This window comes from Ictidomys tridecemlineatus, chromosome 3 (genome assembly GCF_052094955.1).
Source record: "Ictidomys tridecemlineatus isolate mIctTri1 chromosome 3, mIctTri1.hap1, whole genome shotgun sequence".
Classification (NCBI taxonomy): Eukaryota; Metazoa; Chordata; class Mammalia; order Rodentia; family Sciuridae; genus Ictidomys; species Ictidomys tridecemlineatus.
In genome coordinates, this window is record NC_135479.1 from 189,240,825 (window position 1) to 189,254,752 (window position 13,928).

Here is a 13,928-nt window from a genome sequence, read left to right on the forward strand (position 1 = left end):
GCAATAAGATGATTATAGCCATCTACTGACTTGAGAGACATTAGAATAAAACTCTAGGGGGTCAAGATTTCAGTCTTAGGCACAAGTTTAACATTTAGAGGCCTATTTGATACCCACGTTGACAAATTAAGTAGACTTTGGATGTAAGATTATAGGGAACAAGAGAAGAAATATGGTATCATTCAGGACTAGATGAAATCATTTAGGGACTCAAGAAGGCATAGGCCTGAAAACAGATTTAAGATATTCACAAATCACTATTTTTTCTAGGCAAAATTTAGAAACATTGTTAATTTCTATTAAAAAATTTGCTCCTTAATGAAACAACTGATGAATTATGATCATTCTATTATATTTAGATCCATTTTTTCATCTTTTACCTAAAATGTGATCCTACATAAAGTGGAGAATGAAGAGTGGTATTTGTGAGGCAAGGATGGAGAAGCAGAGATGCAAATGAGGTTCTGGGCAATAACCAGACATGTTTTGTACAAAGATCAACTGTTGAAACAATCTTTGGATATGGAAAGATTCCCATTTTATTAAAATAAACCAATTTTATACCTAGAAGATTAAGTTTGTTATAAAAAGTATACCCTTTGCCTCTTATCCAGAAGGACCACTTTGCAGTATTTTTATTTTTTTTGAAAAGTCCTCATTTATTATTCTCCAACTGGGAGCATGGTAAAGTAAAGAAGTTTGTGCAAAGTAATACAACTTTTTCTTGAAAGCAAAGTCCAAAGGCAAATTTGGGAGCATTTTCATCCTATGATACTACCTTGCTGACTTTAAGAACTTTATAATGTAATGGTTACCTGAATTCATTATAAAATATTATTATACATGGAACACTCTACTTTTATGTAAACATAAAACTGTGGATTATTGTGGTAAGAAATGACCATGCCTTTTCTAAGTTCTTGATGTAAAAATAAAACTTAGACTGTTGTCAGATTTACTTCACACATGGGTTGCATATTTTGTATTCTGATAACATTGATGTTCATCTTTACAAAAGAGACCTGCTATTATACTCCATTGTATGAATATTTTCACCCAATTTTCAAGGACTTTTATAACATAATCAGTGGCCCACATGCTTCTTCCATATGTTTGTTGATGCTAAAAGAAAGATCAGACTAATATAAGCCAAGTAAACTAGAAAATGGCCTACAGCTAAAATGATCTAGAAAATCTATAATATCTAACACTAGAATGGAGAAAGATTTATGATTTCCAGTAAAAAATTAATTAATAATTTCATTGAACCTGAATCAGTTACTTAGTACTTTAGTGAAAATAGATTTAAGTTTTAATCACTTTAACTTATTGAATGTGAAGCTACTTGGCGGCATTAAGACTTGGCAGGACATGTCTCAGTACTCCAATATTATACAATGCAGGCACATCAGATACTTTCAAAAACTTACAGTGGATATTAACCAATGAATAAAGCATAACCCAGGGCAACTGAGGGCTATTACATTATTTTTGTGTCTTAGGAACTGGACTCATGTGTGTGTGGGAAAGACAAAGACAAATACAAAGTACTATTAAATAAAGAAAAATCAAGGGCATACTAAAAAGATTCCATAACTATTATTATATTTGTCTATATTTACATACAAAATGACCCTGAATACATATTTGGCAGCACACTGCCCTCTCTTTTTCAAAAACTGACATGAAAATTTATATGACATAAAATTAATCATTCTAAATTATTCATTTCACTGGCATTTCATATGTTCACAACATTGGGAGCTACCACCCATACCAACTTCAAAAATATTTACTCCAGACACCCCAAAAGTCCTCTATGCATTCAACAGTTACCCCTCATTTTCTACTCCTCTTAACTGATAATCTATTGTCTGTCTTTATGGATTTGGATTCAATAATTCTGGATATTTTATATAAATGGAATCATATAGCATTTGTCCTTTTGCATCTGACTTCTTTTCCTTCATATATTGTCTTCAAAGTCTTCTTACATTGTAGCATGTGAAGGAAAATGGCACAACAGAATATGTCACCCCAAAATGTACCAGTTTGCATAAGAATTATTTTGAGCTAATGTCACTTAGTAAAACAGAAGTTGAGGATGTGGGAGGAAATTTACACTCATAAATTACTGGTGGCACTGAAAATTGGTGCAACCACTCTGGAAAGTAGTATGGAGATTCTTTAGAAAACTTGGGATGGATCCATCATTTGACCCCATTATCCCACTCCTTGGTATATACCCAAAGGACTTAAAATCAGCATACTACAGTGACAGAGCCACATCAATTTTTATAGTAGCTCAGTTCACAAGCTACAGAACCAACCTAGTTGTCCTTCAACAGATGAATGGATAAAGAAAATGTGAGATCGATCTCTCTCTCTCTCTCTCTCTCTCTCTCTCTATATATATATATATATATATATATATATATATATATATATATATATATTGGAATATCACTCAGCCTGAAAGAAGAATAAAATTATGGCATTTGATAGTAAATGGATGGAACTGGAGACTATCATGCTAAGTGAAATAAGCCAAACCCAAGAAAATAAGGATGAATGTTCTCTCTGATATGTGGATGCTAGCACATAACAAGAGGCCTGTGGAAGGGGAAGAATAGAAGATCCATGAACACCTAGCATATATTCTAAAATTTGTACTGTTTTGGGGAGAGAAATTGTGAGTAAATTGAGACAGAGAAAATTTGAAGGCTTTCATGATGTAAGACATAAACATAAAGAAGACGGAATTTGAAAATATAAGGAAACATATGAAATAACAGTAACATGCTTTAATATTTAGTGCAAGAAGTTTCTTGAAAGAATAAATGGGGAAATAAAAAATAATGGGAGTCTGAAGTTATTTTTTGATAATTTTATATTTTGGATGCCACTAAAAATGTAATTGGATAAACTTTACTTGTTGACATGTATATGTGTGCAGATATATGCATGTGTGTATATGTATATATACATATATATATATATATATTAAATACAAAGGTCATATACTCTATATGAACAAAAGCATATACATTATTCTCATCTAAAAGTTTGGATTCAGGTGCTAAGATATTTTAGCATCACAGGTTTATTTCAGAGAGAGACAAAATGGAATGCATGAAGTTTCAGGAAGACTTTGCTGACGGGTGAGCTTAGCAACTAGAAAATATTAAAGGAAACAAAAGAAGGGAGTAAAGTGCTAAGGTTGACAGCAACAGTCAGAGAGAATTTTACCCTCATGTAAATATTGAGACAGCCACGATGTCATGCATATATGTAAAAACATGTCTCAAACATGCCATTCTTCCTTATCACCTTTCTCCTTACATGCAGATGCCTCTTCCAATGAATGCAAACACTCCAACTCTGAAGCCTTATATTTTACAACTAAGTTATGAAAATGCCAAATCATTATGACAGAAGTACAGGATGCTAAAAGTAAATGATAGCTATAGCTATATATGTACAATTATAAAAAAAAATAAATCATGAGAAATGCTATTACAATATTTGAAATATGAAATATATCATTCAGTTATGCTCTTTCTGTTGCGCTTTTTCATTTTAGTAGTAACAGGTGGACAGCTGGTCAGAAATTCAAGTTACCTCAATGAATATCCTCTTTCCATTTTAAGAAAGCTATCTTTGGTACCTGGTTATGGCCAACACATATAGGAAGATGGATTGAAATCATGTAGAAATAGTGAGACATTAAAGAACTGACTGTGTGAGAGCAAAATTCACGTATGAAAAAATATAATGACTGTTTTTCTTTAAGCCCTTTTTTAAAATGATATTTCAGAGTTCTTGTTTGAGACAATCCTGCTAAGGCAGATCAAGTCTAGTAAATTTCCTATGCATGTGAATCGAAGGATAATCTTAAAAATAATTTTAATGCTGCCCTAAAAACCAGATGGACCATGGATAAAGTCGTGCATGGGCTAAAGATGTGAGCATATGAATAGTTTATATCAAGCTGGGCTCAGTAGCACATGCCTATAATCCCAGCAGTTCAGGCAGGCAGATTGAGAGTTCAAAGCCAGCCTTGGCAACTTAAGGAGGCGCCAAGCAATTTAGCAAAACCCTGTCTCTAAATAAATTATAAAAAGGGCTGGGGATGTAGCTCAGTGTTTAAGTGTCCCTGAGTTAAATCCTCAGTACCCTAAAAAAATTATATATAATGTGTTTAATACACCAGGCAGGTTCATCCTGACCAGTGCAGCTGATTCTTTTTGTTGTTGTTGTTTTGTTTTTTGTAGTTGTGTGTGGACAGAATGCCTGTATTTGTTTATTTTTATGTGGTGCTAAGGATCAAACCCAGTACCTCACATATGCTAGGCAAGTGCTCTGCCACTGATCTACAACTGATCTACAGCCCAGCCCAGTGTAGCTAATTCTTAACTATCCAAAATGATAAACATTGGAACCACCTCAATCAAATTCACAGGTAATTTAAAAACTGCTAGACCCAAATTGAAACCAATTTAATCATTGATCCTGTAATTAAAAAGTACTAATAACACTTAGCACCACCAGATTAAGCTTTTATGTGTGCATTTATTTTTGTTCTATTCCCAGTTTCCAGTTCACAACTGATGAATTATTGTTGAGAAAGAAAAGAGGGGAGAATATCTGATCATAGAAGTTTGGATTCTTGTTCTAGGAGCAAGCAATGTTTGACTATAATGAATACATTCTCTTGAGAAAATTTTCAGTGTAAGTATGGACCAAAACATGCTAGAATATCACTCTAAGTCATATGTACCAGCAGTTGCTTAAAAGTCAATACATTTCTGAATTAATATGTAATTTAGTCCATGTTTCCAACCCACGGCAGATAGTTATTTAGAAACTTCCAAGCCCTTTGATATTTCAGTCTTTCAAATTCAAGTTACCTGTTAACTGATGTGGATTCATATGTGGAATGTGTGAGTGCATGTGCATGCCCATTCAAATTTACAGGGTAGGCGAAGATTGGACATTGAATAAGGAAGATCACGTGCTACTGTTTCTGATTAAGACCACATATGTGCAATTTGATTAGGCACATAACTTTTTAAAAAATTCATCTTCATTGAGGATCAAATATATTATCAATATTGACAACTTAATTAAAGCATTTGTTTCATACAGTCTTTCTTAATTTGTCTGTTATTTTAACCTACTGATTCTTAAAATGTCAAAAAAAAAATCCTAAAATCAAGATGTAGACTATTGAGAATAAGCCACATGATACCCAGGTCACAGACTCCAAAGCCATTGCCTCTCCAACTCTTTCTTCTCTTAGTCTGACAGTTCTGCTCTACAGTGCTTGTTCTAGAATTACTCTCAAGTTTGAGGTTTCAGTCTTTAAATCAAATATTCAACCTGTTTTGATTGACAATTTTAACATAAAGATTAGAAGTGTGACTTTCTCATTTCTCATAGTTCTGAATACATTATACACATTCCAAAGAAAATCTTGAATCAGCAGTGTGCTTTTTCCTACAAAATGTATAAAATCAGTATTTTTCTTTGACATTAAATCTCAGTAACAAAAGACTTTATGAAAATCAAGAAACCAAACACAGACTTTTCAAAATGAGAACTAAGAACTATTAACATCCCATTGAGCCAAGCAGAGAGAAGACTATCAATTTAGAGACTAACTCTGCCACAAGTGTTAGACATTGATCTGTAATTGGATCAATGATGCCATGAAATCCCACTGAGAAATGTTTTAGATTGTGACAACAAAGACAGCCATCAGTCCTGAGATTCTTTAACCTTAGTGATTGAGATTCATTTTTCAGCTCTGAAAAAAAATAGAAATAAATAATTTCTTTCCTTATAAAAAGAAGTAAGTAGAAGGTAGAAAAGAATGTGACATGTTAAGGTATTAAAAATCTCTGATACTAGAAATGGTTGACATAACTCAAGCAAAAGTTTATATTGTAGGATAGCATTTGGCAAATAAAACAAGAAAATCTTTTGTCAACAGCCCAGGATAATCATAGAAATGGAGGACAATTAACACATGATTTACTTTAATTTTGAAATACTCATTTTAGTTTTGGGTATATTCTAGTGTTTACATTTTGAGATCTTTAAGAAAACATGTTTATTGAAATTAGTCCTTTTGGAATTATTGGGTTCCAGTTTTCAAGTGTATTTTTATTGTTATTAAAATGCTTATAAAGTATATTTTAAAACTACCTTTTATATTGAAAAGCATATATTTTATGTATTTTTTGCTGTTTTTATAATTTGTCTACTTCACCTAGATTTATTTAAACAGAAATGGAAAATTATAATTTCATTCAAATTTCTTTTGCTAAAAGTAACAATCAACAACTCAAATAAAATTTTAAAGTATAGTGGCCATGTGAGAAGGAGTTATCAAAAAGCAAATGCTTTATTACTCATAACATTGTGTGTTTTGTAATGAAAACTTTGGTTGAAAACTTCTTGAGTGTATAGTTACTTCACTTTGGAATCACAAAACCATAAAGTTTTATAACTGAATGATAATTTATATCAATATGGTTAAACTTTACAGTTTCATGTACTAGAGAACCAAAGCCCAGAGAGCCTAAGATTCTGCCCAAAGTGGCCAGTTCGCTTATGCCACCAGAATTATAACTATAAACTCTTGGCCTTTTCATATACTGTTCTTTTCTACACCATTCTGGTTCCATTTATCCTAATATTTTTAAATGTAAAGGCAGGTAATTTCCCATTTTAGCAATGAACACAATCTAGATTCATATCTCTTACAAAATCTATCAGTTATTCTTTCTTCTTCACTGCCACTGACCCTTGAGGCAAATTTTTCTTATAGATAAAATTAAATAAAATCCATGATAGTATTTTTTTTTCCATACTGGGATTCAAATCAGGGATTCTCTACCAGAAAGCTACATTCCCAGTCCTTTCTATTTTTTTATGTTGAGAAAAGGTCTTGCTATGTTGCTGAGGCTGGCCTTGAACTTGTGATTCTCCTGCCTCAGCTTCCCAAGTCTCTGAAATTGTGGGCCTGTACCACTGCACCCAGTTCCATGCCAATATTGTAATTGTCAAATGTATCATTAGCACCAACTGGAGAATAATAAATGAGGACTTTGCAAAAAAAAAAAAAAACTACAAAGTGGTCCTTCTGGATAAGAGGCAAAGGGTATACTTTTTACAACAAACTTAATCTTCTAGGTATAAAATTGGTTTATTTTAATAAAGTCATTTCTAAGGTATTTAAAGCAAATTTCTGACACACATTCAGTTTTTGTCCTTTATCCTAGACACTGTGAATTCTAAGATGGCCCTCCAAGATATCCACTTCTACTGTTTTACCTTGTATAGTGTTCTCTCCTTAAGGATGGGAAAAATCTGGGGGTATGAAGGGATGTAACACAGAGATGGTAACATATGCTGAAAACCAAGTTGGAGATGCATTTAAGGATAGGCTAGACCTAATCACATAAGCCCTATAATAGATCTGGGTCTAAAGTCAATGAAAGAAGAGATGATAAATGCAGAGGAACAGAGACATACTCTTTCTCTCTGTAAAAGAAAAACCAATGTGCTGTTGGGAAAAACCAGTGGCAGGCAAAGGAGGGATTCTCCTAAGTGTAGAGGTGTGATGCCACTCAACAGTCACTAAGAGAACAGGAGCATCAGTTCTACAACCACAGGAATGTAAATCCTGTCAATACTCTGAGTGAGCTTGTAAGAGAGCCATGAGCCTAAGATGAAATAGCAATCTCCAAGGACACCTTTATTTCTGCCATAAACACAGCAGAGACAGCATGTCAAAATCCTGACCCATAGAATCTGGGATCGTAAATTTGTACTTTTTACTACTAATTTGGGGTCATTTGTTATTTAGCAAGATAAAATGACTGCAGGTTCTTACACTTTGAGGCAGACAGAAGCTAAGTATGGCCCTAATGATCCTTGATGCCTACTTTTATGCAGTTTTGCCATCTGCTTCCTTTCACTAAGAGTGTGTCCTGTGGCTCGTTTCTAATAATAGAATATGGTGAGCATGATAAGATGTCACTCCTGTGATTACCAGGCATTATATATGTCTCTGTTTTGGCAGAGTGAAGGTAGAGCCTTTCTTGCTGACTTTGAAAGAATAAGTTGTAATATTGTGAAAGGGCCTATACAAACAGGCCAGAAGGAATTACAGGCAAAGAAAACCAGCAAGAAAATAGGAACTTTGGTCCTACAACTGCAAGGAAGTGAATTTCACCAACAATATGAGGCAGTTTGGAACATATTTTCATCAGTTGAGACCCTGATGAAGCTGTAGGCCTGGCTGGATTACATCTAGATTGCAGATTGTTGAGACTCTAAGCCGAGGCCTTAAATAAACCATTTCTGGTCTTCCACCCTGATGATATGAATGGGAGAAATACCATGATGGCTGGTGTTCAGTGTATTATTCCTTGGACCACTGAGATTAGTTTAAAAAATAAAGTCTCTCTTCTAAAAGTCTTGCTAAAGTACAATAATATAAATTTCTTGTCAAAATAGGAAAATATATATGTAAATTAGAATGATATTTTAAACGTATTAACCTATGTTCTTTTGGTTTTTAATTTTCTTGTTTCTCCTTTGTCATTTCATGCCCACCGTTTAAGTCACTGAGTTCCCTTCACATCGAAACAGATGCAATAGAATACAAAGTAGAAAATATGTGAGTCTCCGGCTTGAGTATACCAGAAGGGTCAGTTCTTTGAAACATGTAGAGGATTTAGGACACATCAATTATTTAGGAAATAAATCAAGGGAATATAAGGAAGATTTAAGAAAAAGAATTGCATATATCTTTGTGAGCTTGTCTCCTGGCCTATTAATTATATTATTAGCCAAACTCACAACCTAGGCATAAGAGGGTAGATGGAAAGAAAAGGAGAAAATGAGTCCTCTACATAGAGGCTAATCAGGAGGTGGGTCCCCAGAGGTTAACAGATTCATGATGTTATTGGACAGAAATTCACCAGGAAGCTGAGAAGATATCCACATGCCCTGGAAGGCTTGTTCATTGGTTGAGTCACTTATCATTGCATAAAGGTGGCAGAGAGGGCATCAGTTCTAGGCATCAGGACAAGAAATGATGGGACATTTTCATCAGGAAGTCCCTGGTTACCTAACCCCTTTCTTCAGATTCTTATTTTAATGGGACTATGGAAAATAAACAGCAGAAGGGAAACGTAAGATATTTCAAGACCATTTTTTTAAAGATAAAATTTAATGAGCATATGCTAGCATCAAGTACTATACTAGTTGCCAAGAATGTTAGGGTCAAATAAATTCCTTATCTTAATGAAGCTCCCATTCTAGTGTGTGTGTGTGTGTGTGTGTGTGTGTGTGTGTGTGTGTGTGTAGGACTGTTGATAAATGCAATGTAAATATACAGTATGTTGGATGGTACAAAGAGCAACTAAGAATGAATAGTAGAGTAAGTAAATAGAATTAAATCTCCCAGCAATGTTAGACATGTCATTGTGGTACCTATTTAATATTACTCCATGGATGTTGAATGGACACTTCAAACTAGGTATGGTCAAACACAATACAAAGCCTTCAATTTTTCTCTGTGACACTCTATTCTTATTTCTATTTACTAACCTTTATTGTAACTGAAACTATTGAAGCTGTTAAAACTCAAGTTTCCATTTTTCAATATCCATCACCTCAAGAGCTTATCTTCACCAATATTACCAAAAATCTCTTTTTATTCAATAAAAATTTGTCACTGAATTTTTTTTGACCCACTACAACATTTGGCCCTTAAACTACCTGATCCTCCAATGTTCTTATAACCTCCCAAACTATATCTCTTCTACACTGTTTTGTAGGCCTCTTTTAACCTTCTGGTATTTTCCCCTTGGCCTTTTCTCTTTTCATCTTACACTATTTTATTTTGTAAGATTCTTATTATGCCTTACAGACTTATTGCTCCAATGATACATTTTCTTGAAACCCTAGACTATAAATACAATTACTTTCTGGGAAAGACAGCATTTCTGAAGACATTCTTGGCTCCTTTGTCTTCTTATTCTCCTATCCAATCATTATGACCTTTACCTCATAAAATCTCCCTCATTCTTACCTTCTCTGTCCCTCTCATGGAGTGCTTGCTATCCCTCTAATATCCTTCTGTTTCCAGTCTTTCCTCCTCCTAGGTTTCTTCATATGTACCTGATAATCTTTCAAAATGGTCAATCATCATTTTACTTTCCTGCTTGAAATTCTTCAAAATTTGTGGGAATAAAACATATAAATATATATATATATATATATAATATATATAAAATATATATAATATATATATATAAAATATATTCTTTCTGTGTCTGAGATTTTCTATAATAACACAATTCTCTGCCAATAGGTTTACATTTACTTAACTATTTGAAGTAATTATTTATACCTGGTAAACTTAATGAGCATCTGCCATTGTCAGGTATTCTACTAGTTAATAATGTATAATAAGTTTATTCTTTATTTTAAAATGAAATGAAATAATTAGGATTGAACAATGCAACAATTATAATTCAAACATAAAATACTGTGAGACACAAAATTTACACCAAATAAATTTCACATTTGCTGGCCAATCGATAAATACCTTTTGTTAAATGTGACATACAATGATGTGAAGGAATAATAAGAGCATACATTTCATTTCTATTAATAATATCAATAATAGCTTTTATTTTAAGATTCAGAAAACTGCTAACAAGAAAATAAAACATGCTTTAGAATTTGCCCTCACCCATTTATTTTGATTTTTCTAATATTTGAGAAGACTCTCACTGATCCTTGCCAAATGTCATCATAAGACATTTCAAAGATATATGAGTTTTCATTATCACATAACCAGAGATTTTCTGAGTAAACATTTTTTTTGGAGGAAAAATATTTGTTAGAAAATCTGTGCAAAACTCTCAAAGGCCTAAATCTCCTTATTAAATAAAGGATATGTATTCCTTCCAAGTCACCAATGCAATTTGAAATTGTCATAACTCAATGTATGTCAGTGTGATATATGAAGGATGAAAATATCTCTGCATAACCATAAATCATTAGCCTATTTCTCCCGAAAGAAGAGCAAAACAGTTCCAGTATTATCTGTTTATTTTATAACTCCCTCAATGACTGCTAAGTTCTTTCCAGCAAAACTGTAATTATTTTTGTAACACTTTTCAAGTTTACAAAGCAAGTTCAATTGTACTAAGACATTTGATTCTCTTTGCAGCCTCTGGTGATAAGAAAACTGAAGTTTATTTTATAATTTTATAATTAATGGATAGGAGATGGGATGAAAGAATGACTTGTTAAAGATTATATACTTGCACAGAGGTAGACCTAAGGTGCAAAACCACATCTTATGAATAATATCTCATGTATTTTCCACTTTTCCATGTTTTGGTCTAGTGAGAGGATATGGAATTTGTTATGATAAACCATTAATAAAGGTAGTAATTATTTTTTTCAAAAAATTGTTTTTTTGAAATCCACAAAATAGTTCTATTTTCACTCTACTCACCAAACAATAATGAGCTAATTTCTTGATTAAAAAATCCTGAAATGGTATTTTTGTGTGTTACCTGAGTTCGGAATAGTTTTACCTCAGGACAGACATCAATTTTTTTTCCCCTGCATTTTAGAAAAAGGCAGAGATGTATGGCCTTTGCTCAGAAAAACAGGTGAAACCTATTTTTCAAAGCAGACTCAAAATACTCCTGAAAAGAGTAAAAAAAAAAAAAATAGTGTAAAGATCTTACCACATTTCATGGGCTGTGGCAACTGGTTCTTGGTTTCCCTTGGATTAAGTTAGCATGAGTAAATGATTAGAAACTAAGTTATAAAGATTGGAAATATTAGAAGAGTAAAGGGAAATTGCATGGAAATGAAGGGAGACCCTCATTGCTATACAAAATTACATATAAGAGGTTGTGAGGGGAATGGGAAAATAAACAAGGAGAGTAATGAATTACAGTAGATGGGGTAGAGAGAGAAGATGGGAGGGGAGGGGAGGGGGGATAGTAGGGGATAGGAAAGGTAGCAGAATACAACAATTACTAATTGGGCATTATGTAAAATTGTGGATGTGTAACCTACGTGATTCTGCAATCTGCATTTGGGGTAAAATTGGGAGTTCATAACCCACTTCAATCTAATGTATGAAATATGATATGTCAAGAGCTTTGTAATGTTGTGAACAACCAATAAAAAAAATTAAAAATTAAAAAAAAAATAAAGACTGGAAATAGTGGGTGCCTTTAGTCAACTTTTCCACTGCTGTGACCTGAAGACCTGAAAAGAACAATTTAAGGAGGAAAAGTTTGTTGAGGAGCTCACAGGAATTCAGAGGTCTCAGTCCATAGATGACTGACTGTATTCCTCAGGCTTCAGGTAAGGCAGAATATCAGAGCAGAATTGTATGGCAGGAGAAACAGCAAGGGACACAGCATTAGGAAACAAAGAGGGAGAGAATTCTCCTCATGGCCAACATATAAACCCCAAGGGCATGCCTCTCTCAATGCAATTCTTTCAACCACACACTATCTGCTTCCAGTTATCACTCATTAGTTAAGGCTTTCATAACCCAATCATTTTGCCTCTATACTTCCTTGCATTATCTCACACATGAACTTTTGGGGGGACACCTAACATCTTAACCATAAACATTTTGTCCCTGGTCCTCAAAAGTTCATGCTCATCTCACAATGCAAAATACATTTAGTCTATTTCTAAGAGTCACTCCATAGTCTCAACAGTTCCAAGACTGCCAAAAGTCCATGTCCAAAACCTCCTTTGAGACTCAAGGCAAATCTCAGCATGGGTTCCTAAAAAAAACAAAAGCAATTTACAAATATCCAATATATAAAGGCACAGAGAAAACATTCCATTCCAAAAAGAAGAAATAGAGGAATAAAAAAAGAGGAATGGGAGCAATGCAAAGGCAAAGTACAGTTATGCAAGCAAGTCCTGTAGTTCCATGTACAGCATCTGGGGCACAAGACAGCCTGATGTTCTCTACAAAAGGCTTGTGCAGCTCCACCCCATTGGTTTTGCCAATTGCAGCCCACTTGGTCTCACTATTGACTTATCTCTCTCTGCTTCCTGGTGCTGTGTTCCCAGCTGCTTTCCTCTGCCACACACTTCCACCCTAATATCTAGCATCACCACAGTCCCAAGGGATGGAGACTGCCATCTATGGACTAAGACCCTGAAATCATGAGCCTTCAAATAAACTTTCCCCCCTCTAACTTTCCTTGTTAGGTCTTTTGGTCAAATTAGCAAAAAAGCTGACTAAAACAGTGGGTAGTTAACCAAACAGGGTTCTGTAAGAGACATGAAAGTGAGAAAATATCCCTCATAGATTGAATTACCTTTCTTCCATCCTTTGTATATCTCTTTAATTTTTTATTATTTTTTATTTGCTCTAATTAGTTATACATGGTAACAGAATTAACTTTAATTCATTGTACACAAATGGAGCACAATTTTCCATTTTTCTGGTTGTACATGAAGTAGAGTCACACCATTAGTGCAATCACACATGTGCCTAGGGTAATGATGTCCATCTCATTCCACCATCTTTCCTCCTCCATGCCTCATGTCCGCCCCTCCCTCTCCTTTGCCCAATCCAAATATTTTCATTAAATTAGATAAAATTGCTTGTTTTATTTAATACCTTTATTTTATTTATTTATTGTATGTGGTGCCGAGGCTTGAACCCAGTGTTTCTCATGTGGTAGGCAAGCAATCTACCACTGAGCTACAACCTCAGCCCCAGATAAAATTGTTTCTTATTACTCAGTTACAAATATGTAAAAAAAAACTATCAGATATTTGAAGTGATAACTAGGAACACAAGTGCATTGAGTGTAATGAATCTTCATAAATTAGATTATAAA

At 33.8% G+C, this 13,928-nt stretch overlaps 1 protein-coding gene across 18 annotated transcripts in view; it reads right to left on the reverse strand.

Moving 5' to 3' along the window:
• The window catches only part of Robo2 (roundabout guidance receptor 2), a 1,537,051-nt gene that overhangs the window by 1,038,204 nt on the left and 484,919 nt on the right, over positions 1-13,928 (reverse strand). The window lies entirely within an intron of this gene.